The sequence below is a fragment of the Macrobrachium rosenbergii genome, chromosome 54, assembly GCF_040412425.1.
Source record: "Macrobrachium rosenbergii isolate ZJJX-2024 chromosome 54, ASM4041242v1, whole genome shotgun sequence".
Lineage (NCBI taxonomy): Eukaryota > Metazoa > Arthropoda > Malacostraca > Decapoda > Palaemonidae > Macrobrachium > Macrobrachium rosenbergii.
Genome location: NC_089794.1, coordinates 42,928,022 through 42,945,039, shown reverse-complemented (window position 1 = coordinate 42,945,039; position 17,018 = coordinate 42,928,022). Strand labels below are relative to the sequence as shown.

Here is a 17,018-nt window from a genome sequence, read left to right as displayed (position 1 = left end):
ATATTATACATGTATTATATATATATATATATTATATATATATGTGTGTGTGTGCATGTATATATGTACAGTATATGCATGCGTGTCTGTGTGTGTGTAATCGTGACTGTATTGGAGTATGCTGGCGTACCTTACTAAGCTTTCCATTGACAGATACAAGGATATTTATATAACTTTGTTTCAGCATTTGCCCTAATCTAAAAAACATTGCGCCTCTGTTGACCTGAGCAGCGAATTATGAGGTGAATCAAAGGAAACCCCGAGACTATTGGGGAAAAGGTAGCATAGTTCAATACATACATCCATAAATACATGTACGTATGTTATGTATAAGCGCAAGCCTTTCTTCATCAGAAAATACAACACTGTGGCAACTTAGGCAATGTAGAAAACTCGCGTGAGGAATTTGTGTCCTAATCTCGACGTTCCTCGAAATTCGAACATATTCCTACTACTACTACTGCTACTAATAGTTCCTCGTTGGACGAGTCGGTAGAGTTGTCGCTAGCACTCTGCTAGGCCGGAGTTCTAATCTCCGGCCGGCCAATGAGGAATTAGAGGAGTTTATCTCTGGTGATAGAAATTCATTTCTCGGTATAATGTGGTTTGGATTCCACAATAAGCTGTAGGTCCCGTTGCTAGGTAACCAATTGGTTCTTAGCCACGTAAAGTAAGCCTAATCCTTCGGGCCAGCCCTAGGAGAGAGCTGTTAATCAGCTCAGTGGTCTGGTTAAACTAAGGTATACTTAACCTACCTTTAACTACTGCTACTACTACTACTACTACTACTACTACTACTACTACTACTACTAATAATAATAATAATAATAATAATAATAATAATAAAAAAAAACTTAAAAACCGCTCACGATAATGTTATAATTCAATGAAGAAAGATATCTTAAAAGTTTTTAATACACTTTCGTACTCGTAGTACAGTAGTATATTACAAGCACAAAAACGAGGATTTTCTTTCGCAAATAATCATACTAATACCGAAAGAAGTTGACAAAATGCCATACAAAATGTATCTTCACTATAGCAGCTCACTGGATTATCCGTAACAGGACAGCCTTAGGTAATCGGGCTTAAATCGAAGTATGCCTTCCTCGACGCATGCAACAGTGATCCGTAACTTTAAACTATTCATCATCCAAAGGCGTTTACTTCCTCAAAAGGACAGCGAGAAGAGTTAATTACCCTGTTTTCATCAAGTTTATATGGGGCGAAGTTGCCAGCTCCACATCCTGTACCTTCAATGTTACGACTACTGGTACAGCGAAAGTTATTATTATTATTATTATTATTATTATTATTATTATTATTATTATTATTGGAGTAACAAATCCACAGTTATGTATGGGTACATATATTTAAAAATAAATCTCTACATGGTTTTCTTTTCTGTAAATTTTTTTTTTTGCAAGATTACTAAGAATGTTAATGGTTTCTGAATTGCTTTGTAAAATGCATGTACAGTCTGAATATAATAATAATAATAATAATAATAATAATAATAATAATAATAATAATAATAATAATAATAATAATAATAATTAGAAGAAGAAGAGTAAGAAGAAGAAGAAGAACCCAACAAAACAGACAAAATTAAAAAAAGGTAATAATAATAATAATAATAATAATAATAATAATAATAATAATAATAATAAATATAAAAAGTACTATGCCATCTATCTTTTCACCATAAAAATAACTCAGCTATCAAATACGCCACGGCCGACCGTTAACAACACTATGGGATGGGGCACAAAGCACTATCATGGCATTGGGCACAAAATTACCATCATGCCGCGCTCAACTCCTCTAATATTACAAGGAATATTTACGCCGAGCATTGCCCGCATACCCAATACACACGGCACTGTGTTCCAATAGTCTTTACTTCTGCAGTAGTCGCCATGATTCTACATTCTATTATTTTCGTTAAGGACATTCACACTTAACGAAAGTTCATAGACTATCAATAACCGCTGTTTACACGGAGTATATGATGTAATTTTGTATATATGTCAACATATATATATATATATATATATATATATATATATATATATATATATATATATATGCATACACTGTATATAAGTATATATATAATTGCATATATATATAAATATTTATTATATATATATATATATATATATATATATATATATACATGTATAAATACACAAACAAACTTACATTCGTGAGTATATGCATGGAAAAATAAAATACCATACTTACAACGTCATAAACACATACTTGACTTTATGGTAAACAACTTATTATGTCCCTCATAAACGAGCAGTCTTTTTCTAACGTAACACTTACAGCCAGTAAACAAACAAATACACAAAATGACACTTAGACACTTTCGATTTCACCAATACCTACACACACAGCACTGCGAAACAATTAAGTACTCCAATGAACTTAGACCAACGCAACGCGCACATTTCCTGTGATGAAACACTCAATCGGAGTTGATGATTCCAATACGTGCAATGGAAAAAATGATTTCGGATTAAGAATAATGAAGGCTCGGGTGTATGAGCGTCCAGCTAATCCTCAACACAGAAGGAGAGAGAGAGAGAGAGAGAGAGCGCGAGCTCTCACACCCCCTTGGCCACGCGACTAAACTTGCACTCAGGGACCTCCCCTCGGACACCTAGCCATCTCCCATCTGAACCATGATACACATTCTCACACATACAAACTCCGCGCTCCTATTCCCCTTACTCTTCGGCCAAGCACTGGTGGTGGGAGGGAGGGAGGGAAGGAGGGTGGCCTGAGGGGGGGAGAGGGCAAGGGAAGGAGGAAGGAAGCAAGCAGCCACTTTGCTTCCCATCCCCCTCCCTACCACAAACCCCCAGGGCTTCCCTAAAACCCGTTGTCACACCTCTGCAGTGCAGAGAACGGTCCCAAAGATATACCCTTTTTAATTAAAAAGCAATACGCCTCGATCTGGAAAAGAGAACCGATGAACGATCCTCAGACGACCTCACACTCCGACAGCGGCATACGAATGACAACTATAAGATTCTGAGGTTCCTGTGAATCTTGGTATCCAGATCATTCATTGCAACCCGGTGGGTGTTCACATGAGAGATTCTCTACGTCAGATGAATCAAACAACAATTTTCAGTTCTTTGGGGGGGGGAGGGAAGTGGGGATGATTGCATAAATAGTACTCGCTCGAAGAGCTGAACGAAAGTTGCCCACTAAAAGAATAGCTAGCAAAGGTCAGGCACTGGTCGTCTCGGTAACATCGATGTGGTGCTCTCGCTCTCTCTCTCTCTCTCTCTCTCTCTCTCTCTCTCTCTCTCTCTCTCTCTCTCTCTCTCTCTCTCTCTCAGCGGTAACACAACCTTGCTAAACAAACTGTTCACAAACAAACGTAATTCTCTCTCTCTCTCTCTCTCTCTCTCTCTCTCTCTCAATTTAAAACTACCAAACTTGAATAAACTAATTCTCTCTCTCTCTCTCTCTCTCTCTCTCTCTCTCTCTCTCTCTCTCTCTCTCTCTCACTGATAGTGATAAAACCTTGGTTGGAGCTAATATCGACACACGCAAATACACTCTCACTTTACTTCTTCAATTACCACCAGCGCTCAAGCTTTCGAATTAATTGGATTATTAGTAACTACAACAATTGCCATAGTCCAGGCAATCAAGAACATCCTCGTATCAACACTGATTTACATAATACATGAAAAAAGTATTACCCGTACAATATCTGCAATAACAAAAACACCAGCATTGCTACCACTCATCAAAATAAGTGACAATAGTAAAACTACCCAAAGCAAAACGGGGCTTTATGACTTTGATCCGCACAGTAAATTACCTCAACTTCAAAGTTGCCAAAATAACTTGCAAAATGGCGTCGAATTCATTTACGCATTCATTTATTTCATATTTTTTTACATTCGCCACATCATTCAGTGCCTCAAATGTTTATGAAACCTCTACTCAAATGACAACAATTGACCTATGTTATGAATCGAATTTCACTCTATTATAGCCTCAGGGATCTTTTCTTAGGTGTGGAGGAGGAGGAGGAGGAGGAGGAGGAGGAGGAGGAGGAGGAGGAGGAGGAGGAGGAGGAGGATTCCAATATACACAACCGACTTGTTCTTCCCGTCAATATTTCTTTAAAGAAAAAAATAAACTAACTGGTTGGGATAGAATCGCTCCAGCTGTTATTACTTAGCAAAAGGAGTAAGCGGTGAAGAAGCAGAAGCTGACCCTCTTCCTTGGGACATCCCACGAACTTGGATTACTATATTTGGTTTTGTTTAGTAATTCATCTATTTAGTTTTTTATTTTGCTGGTCGAAATACGCTTAGGTTAAACACGACAGTTTTCACTCACCATTAAGAAGTAAAACTGTTTTCCTATCACATGTGAAACCTTCCCCAACCAACATGCAAAACTGTCATTTCTAGCCATCTGCAAAAGTGCTGTCTGTAGTCCCTTGCGAAAATATTTTCACCAACCAAAAATCAACTGTTTTCGAAAACCTTCAGTTAAAAGGACAACCAACCATGCGCAAAACTGTCTTCACAAACCACAATAAAAAAAAAAAAAAACACTTCCACAAGCCACCCGCAAAACACTTTTCTCTTGCCACCTACGAAAACTGTTTCACCAACTGCCTGGATGGACATGAATGTCGACTCTACGATGATTCAGATAAAATCGAACAAAGGAGATTCGTCTAATGACATAATGAGTCCTCTAGACTATACTCTATTAACAATGGCAGCATCTGCAGTGAGCAGGATTCATCACGATTAAACATAGGTCGAATAAAACGTGAGCTCACTACTCGCAAAAGAACGCGGCGGAAGATTCATGTAGAAACATATTAGACGTTAACTATTAATATCCACAAAGGGAGATTCAAGTAAATAAATACATAAACGAACAAAACTAACTCAGGGCATTTTAAATAAGAAAGAGAGATATAAGACAAATCAAACAAGGTAAATAAATAAATACCTAAAAATATAAAAAAATAAATTGTTGACGTCAGCAGAATACGAAAAAACAAACAATCAAACAAGATATTGATGTCAATAAACACTAGACGGCACCATCCTCTGCCTAGAGGCGATTAAAAGCCACAAAACGCCAGCCTTCATGTGCCACAACAGGAGGAGGACACATACAGTAACCACATCTCTTAAAAGAGACCAAGTTCGATTTTTGTGACCAACCAGACATTTTCTAGATGCGTCGATAGTAAATCTGTCAAATAAATAAGCTTGGCTGGGACACAGCCTCGTTATGATTATGCTTATGTTTGTTATGTACGTAAATATATTTTCGGAAAAAGCGATAACAGTGAAATATATTATATTGCTCAGGTTTTTTTTTTTTTTTTCCAAATTTTATGGTTTTTGAAACGTTTTTGAAACGTGGAATGAGTTCAACAAATAAAATGTTAAATATAAGAATAAAAAATGCTTTTTGAATAACACAATACACTCATACATACATACACTGCCACCTCCCACACACACATACACACAAACACATATATATGTATGTATGTATGTACGTGTGTATTGAAGGGAAGAATAAAGAATGAATGTTTCCAGGAAATCCTCGTTTTGGAATATGCAACACTTGCATCATGGAAGACTTTGAAAGCACAAATGTGTTAGTTTGGCCCCAGGCTTTGGAGGTCTCTTTCTGTTCCCCCCCCCTTTTTTTTCCTTTCAGAGTAGACAGAGTGGCAGGGAAAAGCCCAACTGTAAGCGTACAAGGGCCAGGATTGGAAAGGAACGAGTGAAAGAATCTTTTTGGAAGAGTTAAAACCAATCCCTTGCTGGGTTTGGACAAGAAAATGTGGTTGTATTGGGTGATATAAATGCAAATGTTGGTGACAGGAAGAAATGACATACTGGGGAGATATACAGATCCTGGGAAAATGACGATGGAATGTGCCTTGCGGATGTGTGTTCGGAAAGGATCATGACTGTTGGAAATGCATGGTTTCCAATGAAAAATATTAATAAATTTACATAGGACAGAAAATAGTTCGGAAGAAAAGTAATGCAGGTTACTTTTTTGTGAACAGCAGATGGAAGGCAAAGTAAACGTATGTAATGGTGAGCTGGAAATATATGTGATCATCATTTGGTTGACATGAAAGTTATGCTAGACGGAATTTCAAGTCGGAGACGAAAGCGTGAAAATACCACTGACAAGGTAATCAAGACAAGAGACGATATGATGCGAAGAGAGCAAATGACAAGAAAACAGATTGAAGACATTGAAGAAGGACAAAGGTTTGAAAAGGTGACGAAAACCTGATTATATGAGATGGCAGTTAAAAGTAGTGAATAAGCAGACAAGACGCTAAAAATAAACATTCTACATCATATTTCTACGGATCTCATGAACAATCTGACGTGAAAACATCAGCGATCACCGACACCAAGTAAATCAAGACGAGAAAGCGACCTTTCGACAGAACTAAATCTGGTTCAACTAGGCCTTGGATCCAATTACAGCAGTGACGTCTAGAACAAGGGCTTCTGATTCACCTACATGCACAAATATTAACGTTTCTAGAAATACAGCCAGGAATGTTTAACTTCCGTGAATAAAGATGGTTGTCCAAAGTTTCCAGGAATCGAGGTGAGAATCTGAAAGTTTCCAGGATCAGAGTGAGAATCTAAAAGTTCAAGCAATTAAGGAGGGTATCTGATATCTATGGGATGAAAGCTGGTAACTATGATAACTCTGAGAATCAAGGCTGGAAGGAAAAGTTCTACAAAAAATTTCAAGACGTTAAGATACGAAGCTAAAAATTTCTAAGTAACACGATGGAAATTTAAAACCTAAGGAAATCAGTGTGAATCTAAAGTATCTAAAAATAGTTATGAAAATAAAGATAAACTGAAAACAACAAAATGAGCCAATTTCTAAGGTGAACAATCAGGCAAAGCTTAAACTCTCTCAAAATCACCACACCTTCATACATCCGCAAAAGTTTCAAGTAAAAATTCAAGTTTTCAGGAAATATACAGTATGTTATCCAGAACATCTCTTGCAAACCTACACTGAGTTTCATCCATTTCCCTCATAGTATTGCGCTCTCTCTCTCAGCACAACATCTGGTGACATTCTATCCTAACCAAATTACGTTAGGGAGTGAGGAAGGACTGACTGATTGTTTTACATCGCTAAGAAAAAATGGAAAACAGTCAATATTATTTCCATAAAAAAAAAATGTTCTAGGTGGTGCTTGGTAGCCTGTACCAACGCTAAAAATGTACAAAAATTCATCCAAAATAATTCTTGACTGCCTAAAAAAATTATATATATATATATATATATATATATATATATATATATATATATATATATATATATATATATATATATATATATATATATATATATATATATATATATAATACAATACACACATACATACACACATATATATACATAATTACAAATTTGAGTTAAAAAATCACAACGTAAAAGGTCTTTAATGGGAAAGTGTCGCACTTCCATCTACAACCCTATAAGCACGTACACAAAGCCCAAATGAATAAGGTAAGCCCACGCATTAATGATAATACTCTCGATATGATTCAGTATGAGGGCTTATCATACATTTAAAAATTCTGCACTCCATGAAAAAACGTCCAATATTCCACTGGTTCATGTCCGAGATTAATGTCCGTTGAGAAGATTGCAAAACATCCTCGCTTGCGTCTGAATCATTACATACATATTGCATTCCACGGACGTTATGGCCTTGGGAGAGACAGTAGTTCAACCGACACAAGGAAACTACAGAGGCTACACAAACATCACAGCAGAGCTGTCTTCAATGAAACTCAGTATACAAATGAACACAAGTCTGCCATAAATTCCGTAGTCGGCGACCTTTATGACGCATTTCGCTATTCACCCTCCCTGCAGCTTCCGACCAAATCAAAGAGATCCCAACCGCTGTTACATGTAATACAAGGGCATTCCGATGAAGATGCTTTCTCTCTTTATATCCCTCATTTTTTAAAAACATTTTAAAAAGTTATCTAGCATTTAATATACAAATACAATTATATATACTGTACATATATATATATATATATATATATATATATATATATGTGTGTGTGTGTGTATATATATATATATATTGTGTATGTATAGCATTTAATATACAAACAATATATATATATATATATATATATATATATATATATATATATATATATATATATATATATATATATACTCGTATATAGAATTACATGTGTGCGTGGCAAAATGTTCATTATTTCAAGTATACTGGACGTATTCAGCTAAAGTATCTATCAAAAAATGTGATTATAGCCATTTCGTAGACATATATATGATAATTAAGATACTGTACATACTCTCAGCAAATTTCAACGAAGTGCTTGAAATAAACCACAGGATACAGTGTACTTGGATGAACTGCAGGAGATCATCGGGAATATTGTGCGACAAGAGGATTAGTGCAAGAGTAAAAGGAATGTTTTATAAAAGTGCAGTTATAGACCAGCGATGGTGTATGGGGCTGAGACGTGGTCAATAAAGAAAGCTCAAGAAAGGAAGTTGGAAGTGGCAGAGAAGAGGGTGTTGAGATCGATGTGTGGAGTCACGAGAAAGGATAGGATCAGAAACGATTATATTAGAGGGACAGTCAAAGTGGCAGAAGTGTCAAAGAAGATTCAGCAAAGAAGATTGCAGTGGTTTGGTCAAGTCACGCGGAGAGAGGATCATGTGTGTAGAAGGGTCATGGACATGGAGGCGGTTGGGAGGGGGAGGAGGAGGGGAAGGCCAAGATTCAGATGGAAAGATAACGTAGCGAATGACATGCGGGAAAAAGGGTTAAGAGATCTTTGGATCTTGAAGAGAACAGGATACGCAAAATAGAAGATGGAGAAGGCTTACATGGAACAGCAACCCCATACAGAGAAGAGTAAAGGCTGAAGACAAGAAGAAGAAGAGGAGCTTGAGTTCGTTCCAAAAGAACAAATAAATAAATAAATAAATAAATAAAGGTAATGTCGTAAGACACAATTCACCATTTCATTATTCCTTCGATGGTCAGAACACAAGCAATAAATGCTTCACGGAGCCAGTGCACCTGTAAAGCGACAAATAATGTTGACACATTGTTTTCCGATGTGCTTTCGTCATGTTCTGTGCATTGTTTACCAAATCCAATACTTTATCAACATGTACTGTACGTGTATTTTAGCTTGAATTATACCATGTCATTACTACAGTCCAACACTAAGCCAAATAACCCACTTTCTCTCGAAGAATTATACAAAGGGATTAAGTGTCAACTGACAAACAAAAAAATATGCATTAACCAGAGCAAACTACTGTTCAAAAATGCCATTAGGATAACAAGACCCTAAATCAGTAAATACAAACATCATTATTGCTTAACTACCACCAACGCCATCACTGAGTCAGGAAATGAAAAAAAAGATTCATTAATCAACTCAAGCTAATTTTACAACATCTGTCAAAATCTTTAAACACTCTCTCCTTAACCTATGTCCTCTAATAATTTCGGATTACTTTTATTTACTTTTTTTTTTTTTTTTGGACAAGCCACGCGTTCGGAATGACAAAATATCTTAATCCGTCCGGAATGTGAAAAAAGATTAATCCCTAACCTCAACCAGAAAAGGCTTATCATTTCCTTACCATTCGCATACTGAGAGATGAACATTATGGTGGTTAACACGTGTTTAAACAAGAGCATGTTATTATTATTATTATTATTATTATTATTATTATTATTATTATTATTATTATTAAACTTTCTAAATAGAATAGAATATAGAATTTAGGCCAAAGGCCAAGCACTGACTTATGAGGTCGTTCAGCGATGAAACGGAAATTGAGAGTAAAAAGGTTTGAAAGGTGTAACGGAAGGAAAGCCTCGCAGTTGCACAACGAATCAATTGTTAGGAGAGGTTGGAAAGTAAGATGGAAGAAAGGGAATATGAACGGAGGTACAGTAAAGGAAATGAAAGGCGTTGTAGCTAGGGGCCGATGGTACGCTGTAAAGAACCTTAAGTAATGCCTACAGTGCACCGCATTAGATGCACTGATCCCCCTAAGGGAAAGACCGTGGTGTTCATTTGAAATAAATAACAGAAGGTGATAGTAAAAACAGAAAGAAAATATCAGTTATTAGAAAAGAAAAAAACGTTAATTAATATATATTAATAATTTCATAAACATGTTTAAACTAGAGATTTAAGTACAAGTAGAATTGTTTTATGATAGTAATGCCTTGCATCTTCGCTTGAACTTCTGAGGTTCTAACTGCACAACTTCCTCAGGATCAAAGCCAACTTCACCTTAACTATCTGACCTGACACGCAACAAAAAATTCAGTACATACGTATATATCTACGCACGCATATCAGGTTTAAAAACGGGGCTTCTTTCGTGAATAATTACGCAAAAATTTTAACATAAGAATGACATGTAGACTTAAAGTTTTTCAAGTCATAAGTCTTCTGTGTGATTGCTCTTGCTGAAGGTCAGGCGTTATGTTCCCCATGTTTAATATCTATACCTTGAGTTTCGTTCCAAGAAATCATTTGTAGAGCTTTTGATAACATATGAGATTGTCCGAGTTGGTGGTTGGTTTAGAAAAAGCCGGCCTTATTCCTGCATGACCCTTGCCCATTGGCGGCATTTAGATGTGGATAGATGAAAGGGATTAAGGGGTATATACTGTATATGTATATATATGCATATATATTACATATATACAGTATATATATATATATATATATATATATATATATATATATATATATATATATATATATATATATATATATATACCCTTAATCCTTTCATCTAACCACATGGAAAGGCAGCCAATGGGCAAGGGTCATGCAGGAATAAGGCCGGCTTTTTCTAAACCAACCACCAACTCGGACAATCTCATATGTTATCAAAAGCTCTACAAATGATTTCTTAGAACGAAACTCAAGCTATAGATATTAAACATGGCGAACATAACGCCTGACCTTCAGCAGAAGTAATCACATAGAAGACTCAAGTCTTGAAAGTCTAAATGTCATTCTTACGTTAAAAGTTTTGCGTATGAGTGTGTAGGTATATACGTATCTATGTGCATGTATGCATGTGTATGCGTATATATATAAAGAGAGAGAGAGAGAGAGAGAGAGAGAGAGAGAGAGAGAGAGAGAGAGAGAGAGAGAGAAATATACGGCCACAAGGAAAGTGGAAAGAAAATACACATATACATACGTATACCGACTGCAATTTTGCGTGCATATTCGTCAAGTGCTTCGCAACAGACTGCATTTTATGAAGTCGTCAGTTAAAGTCTTATTCAATAGTCTCAGCCGTATCTCACCGTGGAGCATTTCCAGAAAACACAAAAAAGAAAAATGAATACTGCCACTACCGCATTCATTCTTCGACTGCTGAATCGTGCAAAAAATTAAAAACGGTAGTAAAAGCCACCTGTAATAGTCAGCAAACAACTCAGGTTCTAGACGCCAATACCATGTGATATACCACCAACTGAAGTACATTCGCAGAGCCATAAAACTTGCAAAATAATAATGATGTCAGCAGGTGACTAACCCTCCCTCCTCCCACCACAGAACAACTGGGTTCCCAACCCCACCTCCCCCTCCCCAACCCTCCTTCCCTTAGTTCAACATTGCAATCACGCTAAGTTCTTCTTGAGTGGGAATTAATTAACACAAAATCCTTCAAAAAGAAAAGATGAAAGTCAAATATATATCATTTTCATGCATTTTCCGAGTATGTATTTTATTTGGCGCGGGGAGAGAGAGAGAGAGAGAGAGAGAGAGAGAGAGAGAGAGAGAGAGAGAGAGAGAGAGAGAGAGAGAGAGACTTTAAATTATGATCTTGGAGTAATATTCTTCGATGAAGATTGACAGTCACGACAAAATAAAACTTCAGTTAGCACATAAACACCAAAAAATTTATGCAATCAAATACACCTTCCTTTTCTATGTACATAATTTAAATTTATATACATACTGTATATATATTATATATATATATATATATATATATATATATATATATATATATATATATAATACATATATATATACAGTATATATAAATAAATAAATATATATATATATATATATATATATATATATATATATATATATATATATATATATATAAATATATATATATATATATATATATATATATATATATATATATATATATATATATATATATATAATATAATACACACACACACACACACACACATACATATATATATATATATATATATATATATATATATATATATATATATATATATATATATATATATATATATATATATATATATAATATATAAAGGTCCAGGTCTCAGTGTGACCCCTCGCCGCTAGTACCGGGTTGTTAAGGGATTCTTATGCAAGTCTCAATAACACTTGGTGTTAACCCTAGTCTTTTCACGCTATTCTACCCGGGCTTGAGACTGGCAAGAGTATAAGCTCTTGTGTGTTTGTATGAATTTATGTATGTATGTATATGTATATATATAATATAAATATATATATACAGTATATACACTACACATACACAAGAGCTCATACTCATGCTAGTCGCAAGGCCGGATTAACCAGCATGACAAAGACTGGAGTTAACGCCGATGATTACTGCGACTAACAAAAAGCCCCTTAACAGCCCGGTGCAAGCGGCCAGGGGTTACATCGAGACCCGGACGCCGAGTATTGATAAAGTCTACGAGACAGTAAGACGACTGAATAACGGAGCATTCCAAGATGACTTCAGGTCATGCCTCGGGTAACTAAGGCACCGACAACCCGTGACCGATCGATAGTAACACTTCTCCTCCGACTAAAGCTATCGGCATTCTGCCTCAAGTTTCTCCTTAAAGCACAAAGGCCCACTTTAAATTTATCAAGGTCATTGCAATTTACAATGCCAGCTGATTTGGACATGTTTGTATGGGCATTATTCAGTTGAATTTCTTCGTTTCAACTATTCATTAATCATTCTCAGCTCGTTTACATAATAATAATAATAATAATAATAATAATAATAATAATAATAATAATAATAATAATAATAATAATAAATACTGTGTACCCAAAACTTGTTTTTTTCTGAGCGTCCATAGATAGGCCTTAATTTTGCTCCAATTCCAGTTTTAATCAAGACATTACTTTTTACTAAAACGATTAATAAACCTCTCATTCATTTAAAAAAAATCAGAGTAATGAGAATTGGAGCCTCAATATTTTTCAAAATATAACAAAAATCTCACTGAACTAATTTTTCAGAATTCTGCGTTCGTATATATAAAGCCAATGCTTATGGGAAAACCAGAGTAGATTTTGGGCATCAAAACGGTGGAGGGAAGAATCCCGAAGCCTGGCTGTAACTGAAAAAATTATATAAAATCTCTACTTCAAGTCGTACTGCATGTCTAGTTTCAAATAAATGGATTCGTTTTAATTGCCAAACCTATATGAAGTGTATTTCCTTGACGTGTATCTATCTATCTATCTATTGTGTGTGTGTGTGTGTGTGTGTGTGTGTGTGTGTGTGTGTGAAAAAGCTAAGTATATCTTTTTTAACCAGACCACTGAGCTGATTAACAGCTCTCCTAGGGCTGGCCCGAAGTTTTAGGTTTATTTTACGTGGTTAAGAACCAACTGGTTACCTAACAACGGGACCTACAGCTTATTGTGGGATCCGAACCACATTATGGCGAGAAATGAATTTCTATCACCAGAAATAAATTCCTCTAATTCTTCATTAGCCGGGTAGGAGTCGAACGCTGGGCCAACAGTGTGCCAGGCGACAGCTCTATCCACCCCTCCAACGAAGAACTAATAGGTGTGTGTGTGTGTGTGTGTGTGTAGATAGATAGGTGTGATTTAAGAAGGGCAAACGGCCCAAAAACCTATATAACACGGTGTGAATAGTGATACTAAGAAAATTATAAAAAATAAATCAACAAATACATAACACAAAGAAATATATAAAAAGTCTAATAGCCTAATAAAGCATGAAACAATCATATACCCAAAGATTAAGTCAAAACACCTCTGACTCGACACCTAACTCTTCTCGGAATAAAAACCTTCCCCCAAAATCCTACTCCCACCCTCTCCCCACCCACCCCAAGGAATTAAATAATATGGCCGAGGGCATAATCAAATAGAGCACAGATTAAGCGACGACAAAGAAACCACTAAATACAAAAACGATTTTATTGATTACACTCTTCTAATCCCTAAGTAACTGGATCCTAATTGTGTCTGAGCACGATACGAACTGGCAAGCACACACCTGGAGTGTAAGCCTTACGGCTCATGCCCAAAAATTAAATTGAGAATTAATTTCCAAGTAAACTAGGTAAGCTAACCTTACTATTTTTTTTTATATTGAGAAGGGAGTTATATTCTTCTGGGTATTCTATGTTGAACCATTATACATCGAGAATGTTCAAAATTCTATCATTTTCAGAAACCCGTTTCCCGTGTGGGGCAATGCCTCATACTTTGTGTGTGTGTGTGTGTGTATGTTTGTGTGTGTGTTTTTTTGTTCAACATGACTGTTTAAAGTTTATAATTCGTATGCAAGACTGAGAAATAAAAATACACTTCAACTCACTGGCTATGCAGATTCCAAAAAGACTTCAGCTATAAGTCAGTAGCATGATGATCAAGTTAAAAGGCTGGCCAAACAACAATAATTACAAGAGCAACAATACCAGATGCAGTACACGTACCCCAATTTTGTTACACGATGGCGATGGATTACACTTACGTGACTTAATACTACTCACGACTACTCACGATAAGGAAGACAATCAAGAAGCTATCAAGGAATGACAGACAGCAGCCAGTGTAGGTGAAATGAACACAAATCAGTATCATTCCCCTGAGGACTTAAGTGTCCCCCAACACGGCAGTTGACCTTCACTGAAGTTTAAACCTCATAACGAAGGGGGTTATTATAATAGTAGTCGCGTCGTCTTTAATAACAATAATTATAAGCAATGATACGCATGAAAGCCACTTAGTATCACGAGGTCATTTAGATGCACTCACCACAAATTGCAACGGAAAGGCAAGTACTGATAGTAAAGAGATAACAGTACAAGGCAAAAAGCGTGCACTGGAAAAACAGACACAATATTATAAATAGCAAAACGAATTTCCCCTTATCACTGCTTTTACAAAATTAAAACGATCGTATTTATTATAATTATACTTACGAATTACTTTTAAATATAAGAAAATTATTATCTACATATTAACTTCACGCAATTTCTTCGCCGATCTAATTCTCATTAAAGAATATTTGCACTGCATATAGAAATATCATACATCTTCTCAAGCGTTGTAATTCACTACCAAATTCCGCTTTACATAATTCCTATAATCTTCTCACTTTCAAGGGGCTAGAATGTCTCCTCACTCACTGATAGGACCCAATCTGCTTATTTTTCTTCCTTATATTTGCTTTCATGTAACTAAAGATGAACAACTATATGGTTAAGTTTGTTTCTATTTCTCATTTTTCCTATAACCTATTTTCACTGCTTTCTTTTTACACCTCTCTCTCTCTCTCTCTCTCTCTCTCTCTCTCTCTCTCTCTCTCTCTCTCTCTCTCTCTCTCTCTCTCTCTTAATATTATCGATTCCTTTCTATTTAACTTTATCCGTTCTGAGTCGAGATATTTCTGCCATTCGCTTTTTAAGTTTGTTTCTGTTTCTTATTTTTCCTTTAACCTATTTCCACCGTTTTCCTCTCTCTCTCTCTCTCTCTCTCTCTCTCTCTCTCTCTCTCTCTCTCTCTCTCTCTCTCTCTCTCGTGTCGTTTTCTTTCTACTTTACCCGTTCCGAGTTGAGAGATATTTCTTTCATTCACTTTTAAAGCTTCGAGTACGAAACTACCAAATTACCAATTCTAACTAATTCTGACTGTGAACATCGATAAAGTCCAGTGCATGAGTTCTTACGGCGCAGGGCTTATGGATACATCATACGAGAAAGATTCCAGAAGTATAACTGGATAATGCAAAAAAAAAAAAAATTATAAAATTAAATCCAAACAAGTATCTACAGATACGAATATCATTTACAAAATAACCACTTACAAAATAGAGCGTGTGGAAATATCGAAAGACAAATACATACGTGCAGTTCACTGTAACCTTTACACTGGAAAACGTCTATATTGTTTGTGTGTGTGTGTGTGTGTGTGTGTGTGTGTGTGTGTGTGTGTGTGTGTGTGTTTATCAGTCTAATTCTGGTTTCGCTCAAGCAGAGGAATGTCCGATAATCATACTCAACTCAGGTCAGTCTTAAGCAACGTGAGTCATGTCTAACTCTGCTTCAGTAAGTGCTGAACATATGACAAGGAACTTCATACACAACTTTAGCATTTTCCTTTTTTATATTCTTTATCACTGAAGTCTTATCTAATGCTCATCGTATGTCCTTAAAATCGGCTTTGGAATTTTTCCATTTCTCCTTTTTTCTCCACATTGATTCTTCCCTTCAAGATGTGGTCTATCAAGGCCTTGTTCTTTCTCTATTCCCCTCTTCTCTTGCCTAAAACTTGGAAACATGAAGGATGATGACCCGCCCACAGTAACTGCCTTTGCTTAAATAAATAAATTAAAATAAATAAATAAATAAATATATATATATTTTTTCACATCACCATGATATTTTATATACAAACATTAAGCTACAAATATCGTTTAATATCCAATTCGCGCTGCTTCGGAATATCACCAAAGGGGAATTACAAGTGATAAGTGATAAATGGTTTGGTACCTAAGTGACCCGATCATTCGATAGTATGAGGCAACGACTTCCAGTCAATGTTCAAAACCATTCTGCTATCTGATAAATGGTTTGGCACCTAATAATGATAGCCGAATGGTTTTGAACATCAACT

The 17,018-nt window shown here is 35.8% G+C and overlaps 1 protein-coding gene across 17 annotated transcripts in view; it reads right to left on the bottom strand.

The window, feature by feature from the left end:
* The window catches only part of Osbp (oxysterol binding protein), a 420,928-nt gene that overhangs the window by 328,152 nt on the left and 75,758 nt on the right, over positions 1-17,018 (bottom strand). For 2 of the 17 annotated variants that reach the window (XM_067098137.1, XM_067098142.1), the window contains exon 1: positions 2,394-2,688. The exons of 10 other annotated variants lie outside the window; for them this stretch is intronic. The gene's annotated coding sequence lies outside the window, so the exon portion shown is untranslated. Of the gene's footprint in view, positions 1-2,247; positions 2,694-17,018 lie in introns of those variants that run through there. 5 more of the 17 variants (XM_067098140.1, XM_067098141.1, XM_067098134.1 and 2 more) reach the window with 5 other exon arrangements.